Raw genomic sequence first — 8386 nt, forward strand, 5'->3', positions numbered from 1 at the left:
ACATTAGACTAGAAGATCTCATCACAATGACTGTTGAAAGGATTTTATTTCATCCTTAAACTTTTAATAACTGCCATCTCACAGCTGGAAGCCTGAAGCCGCTGCACAGTACCGCAGCGGCAGGATGCACAAATGTATGCAGCATTGTGTAAAGTTGCACTTTTGGAGTTCTGTTCCAGTTCAGTTTACTGTCTCCCGTCTACTTCCCAAACTAAACGAAATACTGCAAAGTGGAGCAAAATAACAGACAGACAAAACAATGCATGCATATCCTGTTCAGCCTAAACGCTTTGCTACAAAGCGGGCAATTCAAAACATCAAATTAAAATCAGCTCTACGGATTTTTGTGTGGCTGCTTGCTGATGATTGTTGCTCTTTGCTAATGGTAAAAGCCTAATGTCACAACACACACTTAAAATCATCACAGAAGCATACAGTAAGTGTTTTTGTTTAGGGAGAAGTTCATGCTCTGAGTCAGGAAGGACCTGCTCTACTGAAGTGTCCTTGAGTAAGGCGATGTACTCCGACAGCACCACCTCCAGAGCAGCTTTTTCGGTACAGACGAGATTGTTAAAGCGTTTCTCTGTAGGGTATTATACTGTTATCACCTAAATGTGATTATAACTAATGGCTTGAGAGAGAATTCATCAAATCTCTAAGTTTTGCGGCGCTAACCTGGAAGAGGGCAGAGCTGTCTGCCAGGATGCCCTGGGAGGCCCCAGAGCCATTTTTTCTCCTCCTACCTGGGCCAAGGCCAACCTTATCAGACAAGAGCGCCCGAGGATTACCCTCCCCCAGAGCATTACCCTCCCTCACGGAGAAAAAAGGGCAGCCATCTCTCCCTCCTCGAGCCCTCGGCGCTCCCCCTCCTTCGGCCCTCAGCACTCCACCTTTCCCGTGGGAGTTTGCAAAGCCAGGATAACCTTGAGACCTCAGCTGGTCTGCTGCCAGAAACATTAAAGAAATTCCCTCCTTTTCTCTTTCTATCCTCACCTCTCCTGTACACCCTCACCCCACCTCACCACCCCTCCAGGCCTCCTCCTGATCACCGGGACATTACTCTATTTTTTTTTTTGCTCCTGCACCCCTACCCTTCCTCCTCCCCTTCAATTTTAGACTCCCTTTTTTGCCTTCTCAGCCTCCTCTGATTGTAACTAAGATTAGCCCTTTTTTCTCTCTTTCTCCCTCCCTCATTTCCTCCTTTCCCGTCTTTGACAGGAGCGAGAGAGGGTGGGGGCTCGAGCGCAGTGAAAGAAAGGGCTGTTCACATGATCTCCTGCGTAGTCGACTATTATCTGTAGATTGTCGAGCTGCCAATTTCAATTTAGCCGGCCCTGTTATCAGGCCAAAAATAAACGCCTCATTTGAAAAGTGAAAATCAAACTGTCCCGACAGGAGGGATGACTGACGTTGATTGCAAACTAACTGTTTTGGTGGCAGCCTGCACTTTGTGTGGCTTTTGTCTCTTGCTCACTTCACCAGCCCCCCCTCCAACCCACCCCCACCCCACTTTGCCTCTCTCCCCATTCTCTCTGTCGGCTTCACGGCTGTCATATTCCTTTAGTGCTGGAAAGGTCAAGTGCTGCTTGCTGCATGTGAGATCTGAGGGAGCTCAGGGATCTTCAGCTGCCCCCACCCGCCCTCCTCTACTTTTGCTTTGTGGCCAAAATGCTTCTTGCTGCGAGCTCCCCTGTGCTGCCACCAGCCAGCAGTGGCACCAGCGGTAGCGGGGCCGGGTTGCAGAGGAATGTGTTTATCCCCTGTTGTTAGCTCCCTCCTTTCATGTTCCCAGCTCCTTCAAGTTGATCTGTTTTCAACACACTGCACAGAGAGGGGGCCCCGTGCTCTCGCAGGATAGCAGCAGGGATCGCTTCACAGTGTTTACGGTCAAGAGAAACGATAAGTAATAAAGACAAGAGGGAGACAGAGACTGAGAGGACGAGACGGGAAGAACATCAAAGGAGATGTAATGATTTACATCTTGTCCAAATTGGAGTAGATTTTCACTCGGAATTTTCTACTCCGGCCTGGTAGCGTTACAGCAGAGAAGCTGTGTTTTTATTCAGGAGTTCAAAACCGAGGCTTTCATGTGGCCAGAAAGGAAATGGAGAGAGTTTACAAACAGCCAATAAGGGCTTTGTAATAGTTTCCCATGACATCATTACTGATGGGGCCTCAAGGGGTGTGTGTGCTGAATCCTCTCTGAGGCTCGAGTCTGTCTCCCACACATACACAAACGCAGGTATGACCTCATCAGCACCACATTCCAGGTTTCACCTTGCTGCCCCTTTCAGTCAAGTTAACACCCTATCTGCCCCCTAACCTCCCCTTGCTGCCGCACCCATCGCAGCCCCTATTGTTTCCCCCTCAGAGAGCTTCAGCTTTCAACAAGGAGATGAGCTAAGTACCAGCGCTGTGTAAGATCGCAGGGCTCTTGGCAACAACTCCAAGCCTCGCGCTGGTTTCAGCAATTGGTTTCTCTTCTCCACCCACTCAAGCCTGCACGCAGTCACCTCTGGGCAGAGGATTATGGGAAAAGGCCATTGACATGTAAGTGGTTAGGTTGGAGTCAAGTGTTGGCTGCAGCAGTGCTAATTTCAGTGATTTAAAAAGACGTGGTTTGTCCAACACAGCTCCTCGAGGGCCATTAGAGGTGCTACTTTCTGCAGCGTGGTCCCACAATGCGAGAATGATATCTAGTGTACATAATCTTTATTCATTCAACACTGAGCCACACTGTGCTGACTACTTCTATTCACAGCATCCACTTTTCCACTCGGCCTAATCCATATTGGATAACACATTCTTTTGGAGTCATCTAAATGCACCACCTGCAGGGCACCAGTAAACGGACCGCATCGACAAGTCGAACTTTTAGAGTCGCTGACAGCGTTATGCAAAGGAACAGTTTTGCCGGAAATAAAATATATCATCCACTCTGTCAAAATAACACACTAACTTTTCACACCAGTCACACACAGAGAGCACGATAGCTCGGCCTAAACTTGTTTAGGTTCGGCGGCCCTCCTGACTTCAGACATTTTGGGCTGGGCTTCCATGCTGGGGTGGACTGCTCCTTTAATTGTTATCCATTGCAGAGCATCGTATAGTCCTCAGACTATAATCCTCAAACCTAAATATTCTCATGAGATGAAAACAATTCAAGAACAAAAATGACCACAAGCCTTTTTCTCTCACACAAAGAAGAGAAAACACAAAAAGAGCGCAGTCTCCCTCTCACAGAGTATCTAGGGTATGTAAACAAAAAGCAACCGAGAATGCAGTAATATTATGCCAAGGTCTTGTTTACAATTGTAAAATATTCCCGTGGACAGAGGCGCTACCTGTCCTTGCTCTCTTTAGCCAAGTAAGAAGATATTCTCATCTGTTGTTATGCAGCTACTCTGCCTGTGGCACACTTGCTGTGGAGATGCACGCACCACACTGCTGGTCTCTCTTCAGCCTGCTGCACTGTACAATGGCTTCACTCTTGTGTCATCCACTTTCTTTTCTCATTTCGAAAATGTGGTTATCCAGATTGAGTTATACGTACCAAATACTGGAGGTGGAGGTGCAGATAAGGATAAGTAACTATAAAAGTCAGTTATAAGACACACAGCAAACACAGAGTCATCACAACCTACACCAAAAACAACTTTGTTAAAAGTCGGGACACCAAAACCAGTCGATCAGACAAATGCAGATTCTTTCACTCAGCTGAGGCTGCAGCTGCACCTCTTACATTTTCATCTTAAATTCTCATCCCCAAAACCAAAACTTTTGGGAAGTATTCTCACTCAGCTTTAGTTACTAAATTTCCAGATTGTCTTTTAGTTTAAACTGAGCCTTTTTGCAGATACTGAGCCAGACACCTTTGTTTGATTTCTAATTGGTTCTTATCAGTCACAAAACTAAGCCAAAACATTAAAGCTCAGCGACATGTCCTCTGTGATTTCTTTCTTTTTGAGCACATACTCTTTCAATATTTCCATGACTACCTCTGGCAATGAATAATGCTCCCGGTACTTCTCTAAAATGTCGCTCTATTTGCTTTGCGAGAACTGCTAATCTGCGTTTTCTACAACAATGACCACCTTATGCTCTTGAGTAACATTCAGTAAGTGTTCCACCTTATTCCCAGTCTGGGCAAAGAAATCTCTGATCTTACTTTCTGATGTTTTTTTAATCATAGTATTTTTTCTCTTTGCTTCTCTTTTAGTCTGCGTTTCCATTTTGAAGGAGTGTTTAATGTGATATGCATTTATGGGCTTGTTAGTATAAATGGGAATGAAATTTGTGCTAAAAGGCTTTCCTGGACATATCATCATTAAAAATTGTGTTTGCATTCAAAAATGCATCGCCGTGAATGCAGCCAGAGAATGCTGACAGTAAATGTGAATCATCAATGGAGTGAATAATTCCATATATGACAGGAATATGTGGCAGCCGATTACGCATGCATGAATAATCACAGCTCAGAGTAATTCAGCTTGGTAGCCACAACAACGGGTCAAGCGTTCAGGGAAAGGGCGTCACTGAGGAAGCCTGTGTTCATGTCCTGGAGCAAGGTGGTTTAACAGGATTAAACTGCAGCCTATCAGACCCATTTGGAATAACCACATCTGTCAAATGAACTACTTCACTGGCCGGCCTGATAACTGTTCTTCCTCCACTTATCTAGAAATCAACCCTCTTGTTACAAACAGATCAGGAGCAACTTGAAAGGGTTTGCCTTTGGCACAGTAAGTCACTAGTTGAGTCAACTCAAGGCAGCAGACAAAGAGCAGGGCAGGGACAGTTTATTCGGCCACATCACAGTAGCCCTTTTTATGCTTCCCCCCCCCCACCTGTTGCAGGCATGCACAGTGCTTTGCAGGAGCCCTCGGCAGAGTAAGTCATGCTTGGCAGGAAGTAAAAAGGCAGTCAAACAAGATTTAGCGATTTGGTTGCCTGTTAAAGGTCAGCGTCCAATGGGAAAGATACTCAGGCATTTATTGGAAGCCCTCAGGAGCACTGCAGTGATGTGGAGCAATTTTGGCACAGGGGCTAAAGATGTAGCTGCAGATCTGATAAGACTGAAAACAAAAGTTAATGAAAGAAGGTACTTGGATACTTTTTACATCTGGGTTACTCTCATGACTCACTGGGGTGGAGAGGTAGAACAGGTTTGTGTTTCCCACACATCAGCCAATTACTCCCCTGAGATAGCAGCTAATCCCACCATACCACCACCCCACCATGCATTTGCCCACCCAGACCCTACCCTGTTCAACCTTTAATTCTGGGGTCAAAACTAATGCTGAAAGAATCGCTTACAGAAGCAAAATAAAGGGCTCCAGTTCCTACGACTTGTCCCTGGTATGACTACGCCAGCCCAAACTCCCACTCTCATCTCACCCATTGCCTTATTTCATCGCTCTCAGATGCAGTTTCCACGCAAATCCTCTGACTCACTCCCTGATCCTCTTTCCCTCCTTTTCTACCCAATCCCTCTTCTTCTACTGAGTAACTTTAATTGTCCTGAGAAAGTCATGGTTGGCCCGCAGGGCACAAAGCACCAGTTTATAATTAATGTTACAGAGGACGGATTACAGGAAGCTCTGGACAGCCTGATCTGAGAGGCTGTGACAGAGAGTGTGTGATCTTCCTGCTTTAGCCAGACTTAGAGGGCCCGTGTGCACGCGTACATGTGTGTGCGCCTCAATGTGTGCAATCCATCAGAACAATGGGGGATCTCCCTTCCTTGCACAGGCTAATTTATGCCTTTGCCGAGAAAGGCCATCTGCACCGTACACATCCATACAGTAGATCCTCTCTCTTAACTGCACTGGAATGTGGGCAACAGGTTTCATTTAGACCGGAGACTGTGGTTTATTTGATTGAAGAACCAAAAAAGGGGGTCTTGTGCTGTCCCTCCCTTTCATTCATTTAGGGTGGTGGAGCTGGAGGTAAGGGAGGGGGTTAATGGAGGAGCAGGAGGAAGAGGGGTTGGACCAGAACTCCTGCCAAGCCAGGTGTGAGGCTGGGGGCTATGCACGTAAAAACATGAAGCACTGCTCTGCACAACGTTACGCTGAACCATATTCTATACACGGGGAATGCTCGACAGTCCACTGCTCATTTTCCAAATAGGAAAACAACTTTTTTTTAAACAAAAATTGCCAAAAATCTGAACTTTGACCTTTAGCTTGAGACTTGGTGATCAGTGGTATCTACTAAAAGCAAGTCTGGTGGAAAAACAGAGAAACCAGACCAGATGCCATTTGAGATGAGAAAGGAGAATAGCAGGCACACACAAAAAATGTGGTAAAATTCAAATTATTCCAGTGGTGATGAAGACGGAAGAGGTGGAGGAGGAGGAGGAAGATCAAGAATCAGCAAGTTCCTATCAGGTCTTGCCCTCTGGCATTAAGACAGGAGCCTGGCTGCCTGTCTTTCATCATCAGCATGCAGGATCAGAGCGTGTCTTACACATCAACTCCTCTGTGTGCCTCTGAGTGTGCGTGTGTACATCTGTGTGTGTGTTCAGAGAGGGCACGTAAGGGCCCAGACTGCCTGCAGGGCCCCCCACACAGATGAGCAGGGGCACAGGAGCGCTTGGCAGGAAAAGGAGTGTGTTCTTGATTGTATTTGTGAGTCTGCACATGTTTGTGTGTACTCAGGAGAAAGAGACTATGTGTGTGTTTGTGAGTGAGGGATGTAAGGAGGGAGTGAGTCAGTCAGCCTGGGCATATTCTGTCTCTCCCCCCCACCCTCACTGCCTTCCTCCTCACCTCTCATTTGGTTTCCTCATCCCTCCCTCTGCTATTCACTCATTCCTTCCATCTTTCTATCCACCCTCCCTCCAAAAGACACACAAAACACACACGCACACACAAAACCCGCTGCCTCTCATTCTCAGACAGTAGCAGCCGGGGGCCAGAAGCCTGCTGGTGGAGGCTGCATCGATCTTTTCCCAGCTGTGGGGGTGGCTGCACACACATGCACACGCAAACACACGCGTGCACACACACACACAAGCTTCCTAACCTTGAAGCGGTGGCATCGGATGTAAGGAGGCTCAGGGTTCCACCTGTCATTTGCTGAAATCTGCCAAGCTTTCTATAGCTAACCTCTGGAAGCTTGTCCAAAACATTTAATCACACACAGGCAAACTGCCAAGAATACACAGACAGATGTGAATATAGATGTTGATTAGAATAGAGTGTGGTAGGCTTCACAGGCTGCATGCATATGAGCTGTAAACGTAATGACCAATAATTTAAACAAAATAAAAATGCATAAGTAAGACATGACATCAAACACAGAAATATTTGTATGGCTGATAAGATGCATGCTCAGTGCCATTAAAATGTATTTACCAATGTTTTCTCCTTTTCTTTGCAGGTTTCTTTCTAATAATTGCAATAGCAAGGAGCACTTTGAGTACAGCTTCTTACACAAAGTCTCTGTAAAGCTGCTAACACAAGGTAAAGGTAAAATGCATATCAACATGTTTCATTAATCAGCAGCACAGGAGCTGTACCTGTGACCCATGCATGGACTACTTCTCATGTGAAATGAGACGCTCGATTACACAAGTATTCCGAGGTCGTCATCTAATCTCTGCAATATGTCCTTTAATGGTCCACCACTTCTAATTCATCGCAAACAGCATAAGAATAGCAGGCTGGGAGGGGTGTTTTGGGGGTAATGGCGGGGGTCTTAATCCTTAGCAAAGCCTCAATCAAAGTGAAAAACATAGGCGAGGGAAAATGCAGTGAGGGTGGGGGTCTTTGGGGTGGGGGGGGGAGAGGAGGAATGGGGGCACCGATGAAAAGCCAAATATGCGACATTCACAGAAAAAGGGGCCCTTGTTGATGCGCGGAACCTTTGAAGAAGAAAGAAAAAGCAGAAAGAGGGTGTGTGTGAGTGTGTGTGTGTGAGATGGGGGGAGGGGGTCACTGTATTGAGGCACATTATGTCATGGCAGTCAAAACAGCGTAAAGCTGACAGGACAGGACCCCTGCTGACACACACATACACACACACATAATCAAAAGTCTCCCCTCTCACCCACTTCCTGGCAATGGAGCATGCAGAGTGTGGGAAACAGCGGCTGAGGCACGCGCCAGATAAGATCTCGCCTGTAGGCCTCTCTGGAGATGCAAACAGGACTCTGCTGGCACGCAGCAGCAACCCCCCCTCACCCCACTTGTATGCACATGTGCACACACACACGCACATATACACATCTCCTTTAACCCCACTAACGCCCACTGACCCAGTACAGCCATGCCACAGAGTGCATGTCATCAACTTCCTCTTCTCTTTGTTTATGAAATCACTTATTCTACAGGCTGCTCATTTCAGCCATCTTTGCCTGCTCAAGGACCACCCACCCCAA

Source organism: Perissodus microlepis, chromosome 15, assembly GCF_051167445.1.
Source record: "Perissodus microlepis isolate ML-2025 ecotype Zambia chromosome 15, ASM5116744v1, whole genome shotgun sequence".
NCBI lineage: Eukaryota > Metazoa > Chordata > Actinopteri > Cichliformes > Cichlidae > Perissodus > Perissodus microlepis.